This window comes from Lolium perenne, chromosome 6, assembly GCF_019359855.2.
Source record: "Lolium perenne isolate Kyuss_39 chromosome 6, Kyuss_2.0, whole genome shotgun sequence".
NCBI classification, from domain to species: domain Eukaryota; kingdom Viridiplantae; phylum Streptophyta; class Magnoliopsida; order Poales; family Poaceae; genus Lolium; species Lolium perenne.
The window spans coordinates 62,140,645-62,156,179 of NC_067249.2; positions in this window are offsets into that span (position 1 = coordinate 62,140,645).

The window sequence follows — 15,535 nt, forward strand, 5'->3', positions numbered from 1 at the left end:
TCCAAGTAAAGCACATAAGATGTGGAAGAATTAAAATATAGTTTCACTGGAGATGACCTGATAAGTTGTTGATGAAGAAGGGGATGCCTTGGGCATCCCCAAGCTTAGACGCTTGAGTCTTCTTGAAATATGCTTGGGTGACCCACAGGGGCATCCCCAAGCTTAGGCTCTTAACTCTTCTTGATCACATTATATATATCACCCTTCTCTCTTGACCCTTGAAAACTTCTGCCACACCAAACTTCTCATAAACTTCATTAGAGGGGTTAGTTCTCAAAAAACTTTAATCCATTTTAGTCCTGTAGTGACACATTGCAAGAACTCAATAAAACATTAGCTACAGCTCTCCACGTCTAGAAAGTTTTACTTAAAGTCCACAAGAGACAATGCAAAAAACAGAGACAGAATCTGCCAAAACAGAACAGCCAGTAAAGACGAATTTTTTCGAGGTACTTCCGTTGCTCAAATCGGAAAACGTGAAACTAATGAAAGTTGCGTACATATCTAAGGATTACTCATTAATTTTTTCAAGATTTTTATGTTTTTATACAAAGAGAAAAACTCAAAACCGTGACAGCTAAAAATCTGTTTCTGCGCAGAGATCCAAATCTAGTATCAACTTTCTATTAGAGACTTTACTTAGCACAACAATGCAATAAAATAAAGATACAAAGGAGTAGTTACAGAAGTAAGCAAGCTCCTTGAATCAAATAAAAGAAAAATTACAGAAATAAAACAATGGGTTGTCTCCCATAAGCGCTTTTTTTAACGCCTTTCAGCTAGGCGCAGAAGATTTTAATGATGCTCACATGAAAATAGAAAAATGAAGCAAAATGAGCATCAAGAAGCAAATTCGAAACATATTTAAGTCTAACCCACTTCTTATGCATAGGAATCTTGTACACAAATAAATTCATGAAGAACAAAGTGACAAGCATAGGAAAATAAAACACGAGTAACTTCAAAATTTTCAACATGTAGAGAGGTATTTTAGTACCATGAAAATTTCTATAACCATATTTTCCTCTCTCATAATAATTTCCAGTATCATCATGAACAAACTCAACAATATAACTATCACATACAGCATGCTTTTCATGATCTACAAACACATAATTTTTATCAAGCTCAAAAATAATGGGATCAAAACTTTCAAACCCACTTTTTAAAAATCTACAACACGATGATTGATCATTCTCAAGAGATATGGGACTCCTAGATAAAGTCAAGACCTCTCCAATCCCATTTTCATTAGTAGTACAATTAATATTATCAAGTAACATAGGACCATCATCTAGAGCTTTATCATAAACATTTGCTAAGCAAAACTCTTTAGTACCATGCATTTCGATATCAGGCACAAACAAAGCATTATCATAAGATTTATCAAAATAGCATGTATTATCATAGATAACAGTAGCATAATTATTCTCACAAATTTTACTCATAGAAAATATTTCAAGAGAATCCACAGGAACATAACATTCATCCTCCTTTGGTAAGCATGGAGGATAATTAAATAGTGTAAGAGATAAAGAGTTACTCTCATTAGAAGGTTGGCATGGGTAGCTAATCCATTCTTCCTCCTTTTGTTCATCACTCTCCTCCTCTTTTTCATCCAATGAGCTTTCAGGTTCATCAATTTTTTCTTTCACAGGTTCCTGCAAATTGTGACTGCATTCTTGTGCATGAATGAGTCTCTCTTTATAATCAATGATATAAGGATTATTGTTGTAATGTTCTATGCAATAATCAAGGATAGAAGAGACATAATCTTTAAGGTCCTTACAAGTAATACAATTTTCATAATTTTTAGCCATGAAGGATTCTATCTCAGAGGCTCCCATAAATAAAACGAATTGTTCTACTTCTTCGAACCCAAGATGAATATAGTTATTCCAACGATAGTTCACAATGAAAACTTCCTCACTAAAGCCATATTGGAATTTAAGATGTTTAGTATCCTGTTTAGAGCAACAGTTTATATCATGACGTTTAAGCAAGATTTTAGCAATTGTATTCAATTTTTCTAACACGGTGATACGCGTACAGCACGCGTCCGTTGGGAACCCCAAGAGGAAGGTGTGATGCGTACAGCGGCAAGTTTTCCCTCAGTAAGAAACCAAGGTTTATCGAACTAGTAGGAGCCAAGAAGCACGTTGAAGGTTGATGGCGGCGGAGTGTAGTGCGGAGCAACACCAGGGATTCCGGCGCCAACGTGGAACCTGCACAACACAACCAAATTACTTTGCCCCAACGTGACAGTGAGGTTGTCAATCTCACCGGCTTGCTGTAACAAAGGATTAGATGTATAGTGTGGATGATGATGTTTGCAGAAAACAGTAGAACGAGAATTACAGTAGATTGTATTCGATGTAAAGAATGGACCGGGGTCCACAGTTCACTAGTGGTGTCTCTCCCATAAGATAAATAACATGTTGGGTGAACAAATTACAGTTGGGCAATTGACAAATAAAGAGGGCATGACCATGCACATACATGTTATGATGAGTATTGTGAGATTTAATTGGGCATTACGACAAAGTACATAGACCGCTATCCAGCATGCATCTATGCTAAAAAAGTCCACCTTCAGGTTATCATCCGAACCCCCTCCAGTATTAAGTTGCAAGCAACAGACAATTGCATGAAGTATGGTGCGTAATGTAATCAACAAATACATCCTTAGACATAGCATTGATGTTTTATCCCTAGTGGCAACATCACATCCACAACCTTAGAACTTTCTGTCACTGTCCCGGATTTAATGGAGGCATGAATCCACTATCGAGCATAAATACTCCCTCTTGGAGTTACAAGTAACGACTTGGCCAGAGCCTCTACTAATAACGGAGAGCATGCAAGATCATAAACAACACATAGATAATAGATTGATAATCAACATAGCATAGTATTCATTATTCATCGGATCCCAACAAACGCAACATGTAGCATTACAAATAGATGATCTTGATCATGTTAAGCAGCTCACAAGATCTAACAATGATAGCACAATTAGGAGAAGACAACCATGTAGCTACTGCTATGGACCCATAGTCCAGGGGTGAACTACTCACACATCACTCCGGAGGCGACCATGGCGGCGAAGAGTCCTCCGGGAGATGATTCCCCTCTCCGGCAGGGTGCTGGAGGCGATCTCCTGAATCCCCCGAGATGGGATTGGCGGCGGCGGCGTCTCTGGAAGGTTTTTCGTATCGTGGCTCTCGGTTCTCGAACTATTCTCGACGAAGGCTTATGTAGGCGAAGAGGTAGGTCAGGGGGCGCCACGAGGGGCCCACACAGTAGGGTCACGCGGCCAGCACCTGGGCCGCGCCGCCCTGTTGTGTGGCCGCCTCGTCGCCCCACTTCGTTTCCCTTTCGGACTTCTGGAAGCTTCATGGAAAAATAAGATCCTGGGCGTTAATTTCGTCCAATTCCGAGAATATTTCCTTACTAGGATTTCTGAAACCAAAAACAGCAGAAACAAAGAATCGGCTCTTCGGCATCTCGTTAATAGGTTAGTGCCGGAAAATGCATAAATATGACATAAAGTATGTATAAAACATGTGTGTATCATCATAAAAGTAGCATGGAACATAAGAAATTATCGATACGTTGGAGACGTATCACACGGCACTCATAACTTTACCCTTTCTTGATTCTCTATAATTCATATATAATTCTATAAGCTCCATACAGGTTGTGGGTTCTTCCATAACAACAATTTTTAATTTTTCGGTTTTTTAAATTTTTATGGATTTTCGGGTATATAAGAAAAATAAAACAAGACAAAAACAAACTAGACAAAAGTAAACTAAGCAAAATAATACTAGACAGAAATAAACTAAGCACAAATAAACTAGACAAAGTAAACTAAGTAAAACAAAATAAAATAAAAGCAGAGAGAGGTAGAGTGTACTCCCCAGGTGAACTTATGAGTAGAGCTATGCTCCCCGGCAACGGCGCCAGAAAATAGTCTTGATAACCCACAAGTATAGGGGATCGCAACAGTCTTCGGGGGAAGTAAAACCCATATTTATTGTTTCGACACAAGGGAAGACAAAGAATACTTATAAGCCTTAACAACTGAGTTGTCAATTCAGCTGCACCTGAAAAATCACTAGTAATAGGGGTGATGTGAAAGTAACAGTAATATGAGAGCAATAGTAACAAGAATACAGCGGTGATAAAGAATAACACAGAGGCAATGGCACCAGAAAATAGTTGATACTACTTCTAATGGCATATAGGACCGAGTGAGTATTTGATGATGAAAGATGGACCGGGGTTCCCAGCTATCTACACTAGTGGTAACTCTCCAATAACAAGTGTTGGGTGAACAAATTACAGTTGGGCAACTGACATAATTATTATAGCATTAAGACATAACAGCCAGTTTATTAATCATGTAGGCATGTTTTCCATATATAGTCATACGTGCTCGCAATGAGAAACTTGCATAACATATTTTGTCCTACCAGCCGGTGGCAGCCGGGGCTCTAGGGAAACTACTGGTAATTAAGGTACTCCTTTTAATAGAGTACCGGAGCAAAGCATTAACACTCAGTGAAAACATGTGATCCTCACATCTAAGCCATCCCCTCCAGTTATCCCAGTTGATGTCACTCTAGGGCCTCGGGTTCCGAAAATAGACATGTGCAAACAACTTGTAGATACAATGTAAGAAATAATTATAGAGCTTAAATCTAATATCATGCCACTCGTGCACTAGTGACAAGCATTAAACACAAGAAGATTGCAGCAACAATAACTTCACAAAATTTATAGATAGACTGATCATAATGTAACAATTCATCGGATCCCAACAAACACAACACCGATTACATCAGATGGATCTCAATCATGTAACGCAGCTCATGAGATCATTGTATTGAAGTACATGAGAGAGAGAGTACCAACTAGCTACTGCTAGAACCCGTAGTCCATGGGGGAACTACTCACGAAGCATGATGGAGGCGGTGGCGTCGATGGAGAAGGCTCCGGGGGTCGATCCCCGTCCCGGCAGGGTGCCGAAACAGTAACTTATGACCCCCGAAACTAGGTTTCGCGATGGTGGCGGCGCTCCGGGAGTCTTTATGGAGTATGATCGATATATCTCGGATTTTTGCGTCGTGGGGGAATAAATAGGCAAAGAGGCGATGTCGGTGGAATCCCGAGGTGGGCTCCCCACACGCCGGCACGCCTGTGGGCCCGGCCGCGCCGCCCTATGGTGAGGAGGCCGTGGGCCTCTGATACGCGTACAGCACGCGACCGTTGGGAACCCCAAGAGGAAGGTGTGATGCGTACAGCAGTAAGTTTTCCCTCAGTAAGAAACCAAGGTTTATCGAACCAGTAGGAGCCAAGAAGCACGTTGAAGGTTGATAGCGGCGAGATGTAGTGCGGCGCAACACCAGGGATTCCGGCGCCAACGTGGAACCTGCACAACACAACCAACGTACTTTGTCCCAACGTAACAGTGAGGTTGTCAATCTCACCGGCTTGCTGTAACAAAGGATTAGATGTATAGTGTGGATGATGATTGTTTGCAGAGAACAGTAAAACAAGTATTGCAGTAGATTGTATTCGATTAAAAGAATGAACCGGGGTCCACAGTTCACTAGAGGTGTCTCTCCCATAAGATAAATAGCATGTTGGGTGAACAAATTACAGTTGGGCAATTGACAAATAGAGAGGGCATGACCATGCACATACATGATATGATGAGTATAGTGAGATTTAATTGGGCATTACGACAAAGTACATAGACCGCTATCCAGCATGCATCTATGCCTAAAAAGTCCACCTTCAGGTTATCATCCGAACCCCTTCCAGTATTAAGTTGCAAACAACAGACAATTGCATTAAGTATGGTGCGTAATGTAATCAATAACTACATCCTCGGACATAGCATCGATGTTTTATCCCTAGTGGCAACAACACATCCACAACCTTAGAACTTTCTGTCACTGTCTCAGATTTAATGGAGGCATGAACCCACTATCGAGCATAAATACTCCCTCTTGGAGTTACTAGCAAAACTTGGCCAGAGCCTCTACTAACAACGGAGAGCATGCAAGATCATAAACAACACATAGATATAAATTGATAATCAACATAACATAGTATTCTCCATCCATCGGATCCCAACAAACACAGCATATAGCATTACAGATAGATGATCTTGATCATGTTAGGCAGCTCACAAGATCCGACAATGAAGCAGATAAGGAGAAGACGACCATCTAGCTACTGCTATGGACCCATAGTCCAGGGGTGAACTACTCACTCATCACTCCGGAGGCGACCATGGCGGTGAAGAGTCCTCCGGGAGATGATTCCCCTCTCCGGTAGGGTGCCGGAGGCGATCTCCTGAATCCCCAGAGATGGGATTGGCGGCGGCGGCGTCTCTGGAAGGTTTTCCGTATCGTGGCTCTCGGTACTGGGGGTTTCGCGACGAAGGCTATTTGTAGGCGGAAGGGCAGAGTCGGGAGAGTCACGAGGGGCCCACACACTAAGTCGGCGCGGCCAGGGGCTGGGCCGCGCCGCCCTAGCGTGGCGCCGCCTCGTGGCCCCACTTCGTCTTCTCTTCGGTCTTCTGGAAGCTTCGTGTGAAAATAGGCCCCTGGGCATTGATTTTGTCCAATTCCGAGAATATTTCCTTACTAGGATTTCTGAAACCAAAAACAAGAAACAAAGAATCGACTCTTCGGCATCTCGTTAATAGGTTAGTGCCGGAAAATGCATAAATATGACATAAAGTGTGCATAAAACATGTAGGTATCATCAATAATGTGGCATGGAACATAAGAAATTATCGATACGTCGGAGACGTATCAGCATCCCCAAGCTCAGTTTCTGCTCGTCCCGAGCAGGTAAACGATAACAAAGATAATTTCTGGAGTGACGTGCCATCATAACCTCGATCATACTATTGTAAGCATATGTAATGAATGCAGCGATCAAAACAATGGTAAATGACATGAGTAAACAAATGAATCATAAAGCAAAGACTTTTCATGAATAGTACTTTCAAGACAAGCATCAATAAGTCTTGCATAAAAGTTAACTCATAAAGCAATAAATTCAAAGTAAAGGCATTGAAGCAACACAAAGGAAGATTAAGTTTCAGCGGTTGCTTTCAACTTGTAACATGTATATCTCATGGATATTGTCAATGTAAAGTAATATAACAAGTGCAATATGCAAGTATGTAGGAATCAATGCACAGTTCACACAAGTGTTTGCTTCTTGAGATGGAGAGAAATAGGTGAACTGACTCAACATAAAAGTAAAAGAAAGGCCCTTCGCAGAGGGAAGCATTGATTGCTATATTTGTGCTAGAGCTTTGGTTTTAAAAACAAGAAACAATTTTGTCAACGGTAGTAATAAAGCATATGTATTATGTAAATTATATCTTACAAGTTGCAAGTCTCATGCATAGTATACTAATAGTGCCCGCACCTTGTCCTAATTAGCTTGGATTACCGGGATTGTCATCGCAATGCACATGTTTTAACCAAGTGTCACAAAGGGGTACCTCTATGCCGCCTGTACAAAGGTCTAAGGAGAAAGCTCGCATTGGATTTCTCGCTTTTGATTATTCTTAACTTAGGCATCCATACCGGGACAACATAGACAACCGATAATGGACTCCTCTTTAATGCATAAGCATGTAGCAACAATTAATGTTCTCATATGAGATTGAGGATATTTGTCCAAAACTGAAACTTCCACCATGGATCATGGGTTTAGTTAGCGGCCCAATGTTCTTCTCTAACAGTATGCATGCTCTAACCATTAAATAAGTGGTAAATCGCCCTTACTTCAGACAAGACGGACATGCATAGCAACTCACATGATATTCAACAAAGAGTAGTTGATGGCGTCCCCAGGAACATGGTTATCGCACAACAAGCAACTCAATAAGAGATAAAGTGCATAAGTACATATTCAATACCACAATAGTTTTTAGGCTATTTGTCCCATGAGCTATATATTGTAAAGGTAGAGGATAGAAATTTTAAAGGTAGCAGTCAAGCAATTTACTTTGGAATGGCGAAGAAATACCATGTAGTGGGTAGGTATGATGGACACAAATGGCATAGTGGTTGGCTCAAGGATTTTGGATGCATGAGAAGTATTCCCTCTCGATACAAGGTTTTAGGCTAGCAAAGTTATTTGAAACAAACACAAGGATGAACCGGTGCAGCAAAACTCACATAAAAGACGTATTGTAAACATTATAAGACTCTACACCGTCTTCCTTGTTGTTCAATCCTTACTAGAAATTATCTAGACCTTAGAGAGACCAATTATCCAAACCAAATTTTAGCAAGCTCTATGTATTTCTTCATTAATAAGTGCAAAGTATATGATGCAAGAGCTTAAACATGAGCACAACAATTGCCAAGTATCAAATTATCCAAGACATTTTACCAATTACTACATGTAGCATTTCCCGTTTCCAACCATATAACAATTTAACGAAGAAGATTCAACCTTCGCCATGAATACTATGAGTAAAGCCTAAGGACATATTTGTCCATATGCAACAGTAGAGCGTGTCTCTCTCCCACACAATGAATGCTAGGATCCATTTTATTCAAACAAAACAAAAACAAAAACAAACCGATGCTCCAAGCAAAGCACATAAGATGTGATGGAATAAAAATATAGTTTCAGGGGAGGAACCTGATAATGTTGTCGATGAAGAAGGGGATGCCTTGGGCATCCCCAAGCTTAGACGCTTGAGTCTTCTTAAAATATGAAGGGGTGAACCACCGGGGCATCCCCAAGCTTAGAGCTTTCACTCTCCTTGATCATATTGTATCATCCTCCTCTCTTGATCCTTGAAAACTTCCTCCACACCAAACTCAAAACAACTCATTAGAGAGTTAGTGCACAATCAAATTTTACATGTTCAGAGGTGACATAATCATTCTTAACACTTCTGGACATTGCACAAAGCTACTGAAAGTTAATGGAATAGAAAAATCCATCAAGCATATCAAAACAGGCAATGCGAAATAAAAGGCAGAATCTGTCAAAACAGAACAGTTCGTAAAGACGAATTTTATTGAGGAACCAGACTTGCTCAAATTGAATGAAAGTTGCGTACATATCTGAGGATCACTCACGTAAATTGGCATAATTATCTGAGTACCTACAGAGAATTAGGCCCAGATTCGTGACAGCAAAGAAATCTGTTTCTGCGCAGTAATCCAAATCTAGTATGAACCTTACTATCAACGACTTTACTTGGCACAACAAAGCACAAAACTAAGATAAGGAGAGGTTGCTACAGTAGTAACAACTTCCAAGACTCAAATATAAAATAAAAGTACTGTAGTAAAAACATGGGTTGTCTCCCATAAGCGCTTTTCTTTAACGCCTTTCAGCTAGGCGCAGAAAAGTGTGTATCAAGTGTTATCAAGAGATGATGCATCAGCATTACCTTGGGCTTTCCCCTTACCTTTCTTGTTCTTTTTCTTACTCTTTGATTTGGGGAATATATGTCCACCCCCCGGTGTAGAGGTGAATTTTAGGGTGCCTTCTCCCACATCTATGACTGCTCCCAATAGTTTCAGCAGGGATCTTCCGAGTGTGATTTGTCCTGTTCCTACACATTCAATAACAAGATAATCAATGGATATTGTTCTTCCAAGAATGGTTGTATGCACACCCGCAGCTATTCCCTTGGGAATTATATCAGAGTTATCAATAAGAGTTATTCCTTCTCCCCCTTCAATGAATCCCCAAAGTTTCAAAGATTCATGAATACTCTTAGGCATAAGGCAAAATTCAGACATAATATCACAATTGGCATGAAGAGTTTGATCACCGATAACAATTTTAATAGTAGGGTCCCATAATGAAGGTTCAGAGTTCACTAAAACTTGATCAAGACGGTTACGAACATATCTATAATTTTCATTCAAGCGAGATGCACTTGTCTCAAGAGTGTTTAATCTATTATAAATGCTAATAAGGACTGAATCAAAGTTATTAGCTGAATCATGTGATGCAACCAACTTCTTTATGGCATTAAAAACTTGATCCCCATTGCAATGAAGGAAATCTCCTCCCACTACAGCATCCAAGGCATATCTATAGCGAATCATAAGACCAAAATAAAAGTTACTAAGGAGCAAACTTAGAGTCATTTGAGATTCAGCTTTACGATAAGAAGTAAAAATTCTGGACCAAGCATCTTTAAAACTCTCCTCATCTCCTTGTTTAAAAGTGAAGACTAATTCTTCAGGTGAAGAAGTAACAGGAGCAGAGCTAGACATGGTAACAAAAGTAAAATGCAAGTAACTATTTTTTTTTGTGTTTTTAATATGGAGAATGCAAACAAGACAGTAAATAAAGTAAAGCTAGCAACTAACTTTTTTGTATTTTGATATAATGCAGCAAACAAAGTAGTAAATAAAATAAAACAAGACAAAAACAAAGTAAAGAGATTGATGGTAGCGTGTCTTGATCTCCCCGGCAACGGCGCCAGAAAACAGTCTTGATACGCTACAGCACGCGACCGTTGGGAACCCCAAGAGGAAGGTGTGATGCGTACAGCAGTAAGTTTTCCCTCAGTAAGAAACCAAGGTTTATCGAACCAGTAGGAGCCAAGAAGCACGTTGAAGGTTGATGGCGGCGAGATTTAGTGCGGCGCAACACCAGGGATTCCGACGCCAACGTGGAACCTGCACAACACAACCAAAGTACTTTGTCCCAACGTAACAGTGAGGTTGTCAATCTCACCGGCTTGCTGTAACAAAGGATTAGATGTATAGTGTGGATGATGATTGTTTGCAGAGAACAGTAAAACAAGTATTGCAGTAGATTGTATTCGATTAAAAGAATGGACCGGGGTCCACAGTTCACTAGAGGTGTCTCTCCCATAAGATAAATAGCATGTTGGGTGAACAAATTACAGTTGGGCAATTGACAAATAGAGAGGGCATGACCATGCACATACATGATATGATGAGTATAGTGAGATTTAATTGGGCATTACGACAAAGTACATAGACCGCTATCCAGCATGCATCTATGCCTAAAAATTCCACCTTCAGGTTATCATTCGAACCCCTTCCAGTATTAAGTTGCAAACAACAGACAATTGCATTAAGTATGGTGCGTAATGTAATCAATAACTACATCCTCGGACATAGCATCGATGTTTTATCCCTAGTGGCAACAACACATCCACAACCTTAGAACTTTCTGTCACTGTCCCAGATTTAATGGAGGCATGAACCCACTATCGAGCATAAATACTCCCTCTTGGAGTTACTAGCAAAAACTTGGCCAGAGCCTCTACTAACAACGGAGAGCATGCAAGATCATAAACAACACATAGATATAAATTGCTAATCAACATAACATAGTATTCTCTATCCATCGGATCCCAACAAACACAACATATAGCATTACAGATAGATGATCTTGATCATGTTAGGCAGCTCACAAGATCCGACAATGAAGCACATAAGGAGAAGACGACCATCTAGCTACTGCTATGGACCCATAGTCCAGGGGTGAACTACTCACTCATCACTCCAGAGGCGACCATGGCGGTGAAGAGTCCTCCGGGAGATGATTCCCCTCTCCGGCAGGGTGCCGGAGGCGATCTCCTGAATCCCCCGAGATGGGATTGGCGGCGGCGGCGTCTCTGGAAGGTTTTCCGTATCGTGGCTCTCGGTACTGGGGGTTTCGCGATGAAGGCTATTTGTAGGCGGAAGGGCAGAGTCGGGAGAGTCACGAGGGGCCCACACACTAGGTCGGCGCGGCCAGCCCGCGCCGCCCTAGCGTGGCACCGCCTCGTGGCCCCACTTCGTCTTCTCTTCGGTCTTCTGGAAGCTTCGTGTGAAAATAGGCCCCTGGGCGTTGATTTCGTCCAATTCCGAGAATATTTCCTTACTAGGATTTCTGAAACCAAAAACAGCAGAAAACAACAACTGGCTCTTCGGCATCTCGTTAATAGGTTAGTGCCGGAAAATGCATAAATATGACATAAAATGTGCATAAAACATGTAGGTATCATCAATAATGTGGCATGGAACATAAGAAATTATCGATACGTCGGAGACGTATCAGCCTCCCCCGGGCTTGCCCTTCTGGCTCCGTGTGTCTCTCGGAAAAATAGGAGGTTTGGCTTTTGTTTCGTCGAATTCCGAGAATATTGCCCGAACAGCTTTTCTGGAACCAAAAACAGCAGAAAACTGGAACTGGCACTGCGGCATCTTGTTAATAGGTTAGTCCCAGAAAATGTATAATAATGATATATAATGCATATAAAACATGTGACAATGATACATAAAACAAGCATGAAACATCAAAAATTATAGATACGTTGGAGACGTATCACAAATCTAGCCTACACTAGTATCTAAAGCTATGCACATAACAACCTGTACTTTCCAAGCCAGTGATACATGGACATGGCTACTTGATATTTCAGATGTTACTATTATACCATAAATAATTATGTATTCATGCATTCAAGCAGAGATCAGAACACGAAATGTAGCACGCAGTATATGCAAGAGTCTTATCCAACTCCATAAATTATTAAGAAAGTTTTATGGAATTAGAATTTGTATAAGGCCAATGTTATTTCAAACGATAACTGTACATGGAGAGAGCGAAACAAACTATAGTGGAGCAAGCAACTAACATATTTCAGGGCACCGCAACCCATATCACTTAATGAGTTCACATGCAGTTGGAAAAACTTGTTGCATTGATACACACCGATTATGTATAGCACAATCATACATATATTTGGCCTAGATTTACACATAACAATTCATGGACCATCAGGTTTCACCGTTCTGGCTCAAGGTGTTTTTTCTTAAAGGACTGTTGAATCCCCAAATCCACCTGATTTGCCTAAGAGCGTACACAAAGATACCAAAATCTTGACAATTTCTCATTTCCCACGAACCATAAAGTAAGAAGCTCTAGTAAAAAGAAAAGAAGAAAGATATGTGAATATAGCTTACTGAACCATACATCAATATTACTTAAAAAAAAGATGCACATGGATTATATGAACTATGCGAGTGGATTCTGTGACCGGGTGTATACGTGAGCACGCGTCCGTTGCTTGACACATGGCACACCTAATAATTCCCTGTTACAATCATTGTTCGCTAAACAAAGCCCATCAGCCCTAGCGTTAATCCCAAAACATCCGTTGGTCATTTGATGCATGATTGTTTTGGTATATACTTGCATACCATTAATGACAGTATTTCAGCACAAGGGAAGTGTCAGACGAGAATAACAGAGGTATGCCTAAGCATATTTGTTCTCTCCTATTTGCTGCCTTGTACGAGAGGTTTGGATGGCAAAAGAATGTTGAAGTAAAAGAACCACAAGAAAAATGTGTTACAGGATGGGTTCACGTCCTTGTAGAATTTGATGAATCGACATTGGAAATTTATTTGTCATAGATTAGCTTGGAAGATAGGTTCTTTTACGTTTGCATCATGCTAATTGCTGAACTTAACATCTGCAAGTCGCGGATGCTAGACCAATGCCTGCCTGTACACTGGCTGAACACAATACACAAACGCATGTACTGACGCATATACAACTTAGATATCGAACAGAAAAGGTACCATTTGATGACGTATAGAAGTAGTAGCTTTTTTAGCAATCTGTATATACTCTTCCAGATCTGAACCTAGAGTTAGGGTTCCAGTCTAGAGAAATTAAGAGGAGGATTTCCGACCACCAAATGTTTGTGTTTGTGCCTACAAAGATATTTTCCGTTCCAATGACTTCTATAAACCGATTTAAATGAAAATCCTCATTGTTGATTTAACAATTCAAATGAACCTTTTTTATAGATAATAATGTGTTTGTGGTCCGCTACAATATGACAAAAGAAGTACTGACCGGAGCATCAATAAGATATGTTATTGTATTTTGTATCGAGTAGTATACAACATAAAAATGTTTGTTACAAATAGTTGGAGGTGTAAACTTGGTGTGCTTATACCGCTGCATGTTCTTACGGACGTAGGTTTGCTCAAATGTCCTCCTTTACATTGTTCATTTTAGTTTAGTTTGGCAGATCGAAAGTGATGTCATATTTGCTGAGTGGTTGCCCACTTGCCAACTGAATCATGCTTATATATCATATTGCGCAGCTTGTCACTAATAATCTACTTGTCTACGTATGCTAGCTAATGAATGGCAAATTGTCATTGCAGTGACAAGTGTTATATAATGTTGTTCTGTGTTGGGGGTGCAGAAGAATTGCTAGCATTTCTGGGGCTTTGAGTAAAGGAAACTTTCCTGGTGTTAACTTGGGTGTTTCTGCACGAAGTGTAATGTTCTGTTTTACTGCCGTTGAATATCAATCAGGTTTTGATAGCACATGATGTACATAACATTTTCATTCAATAACTTCATTTTGGTCAGATTTCCAAAGTGGTTTGTTAGTGATTATCAATGGCATGCTTATTTTTGTATGGATATGATGATACTCTCCAACAATGGCAGACTTCAACACCATTGATGGATCATCCTTGGAATCGACAACGAGCCGGTCTAGACTCTAGAGCAGCAGTTTAAGACAAATAAAAGTGCTTAGCAATAGAAGACACTCCTATTTTGTGATGTCTTACTGGGATCTTTGAGGAGTTCTTGGAGGATGAGGATAACAAGTGACGATGTGACTACCATCGCCGTCTGTGGCCATTGCCATCGTAATTGTGCGAGGGATACATTGTTATTGCGTCCGGTATTATCATGATGTAGTACATTATGATATTCTTGATTTTGTTTTGAATTTTCATAGTGGGTTATGAATTATACATGTGGATTTTCATATATGGACCTCAGTTTGTAGATTTGAGATTGGATTTCTTTTACATTGCCTACTCCAGGAAGTAGTAGGTGTTTGAAGTGTTGTGGCTGCCTTAAAAAAATCCACTGTATTTGTACGATTGTGTAGTTGAGCTTGTGACAAAAAGTGTTTTGTACACAAATTTTGGACTAAGAAAACACACAATTTTGTCAATCACATAACATAAGTGTAAAACCCTCAATTGCATGACACAGATTTTTGCCTTTTGATCTTGCTCAATTGTATATAGTTAGAGATACCAATTTGCGAAAAGACATAAGCAAATGTGTCTTGTTCCGATTTGCCTACGAGGTTTTAAAAAATATGCGAACAAGATCTGGTGTTTTGTTGCACAAATATTTAACTTCTTGCATGTGATCTGATAGGTATTTTTCTGTTCAAAAATGTACTACGTGATTTTATTTATAGAAATCAAACTAGCATATATTCTTGTGTAATTGTTTTGGAGGGGAGAAAATGAAACTTGATCCACATAAAAATATCGACATCAAGAGAAACAATGCAGAAAGAGAGAAGGATGATAGTGATCGTAGCCAAGAAGAAAAGCAAATGTTCAGTATGATATACTTAAAAATCAAGTTCCATTGAGATCGCCATATATAGCAATAATTTTATTGTTTTTCTAGATAATTTTTGATGCCCGTGACAATGCAT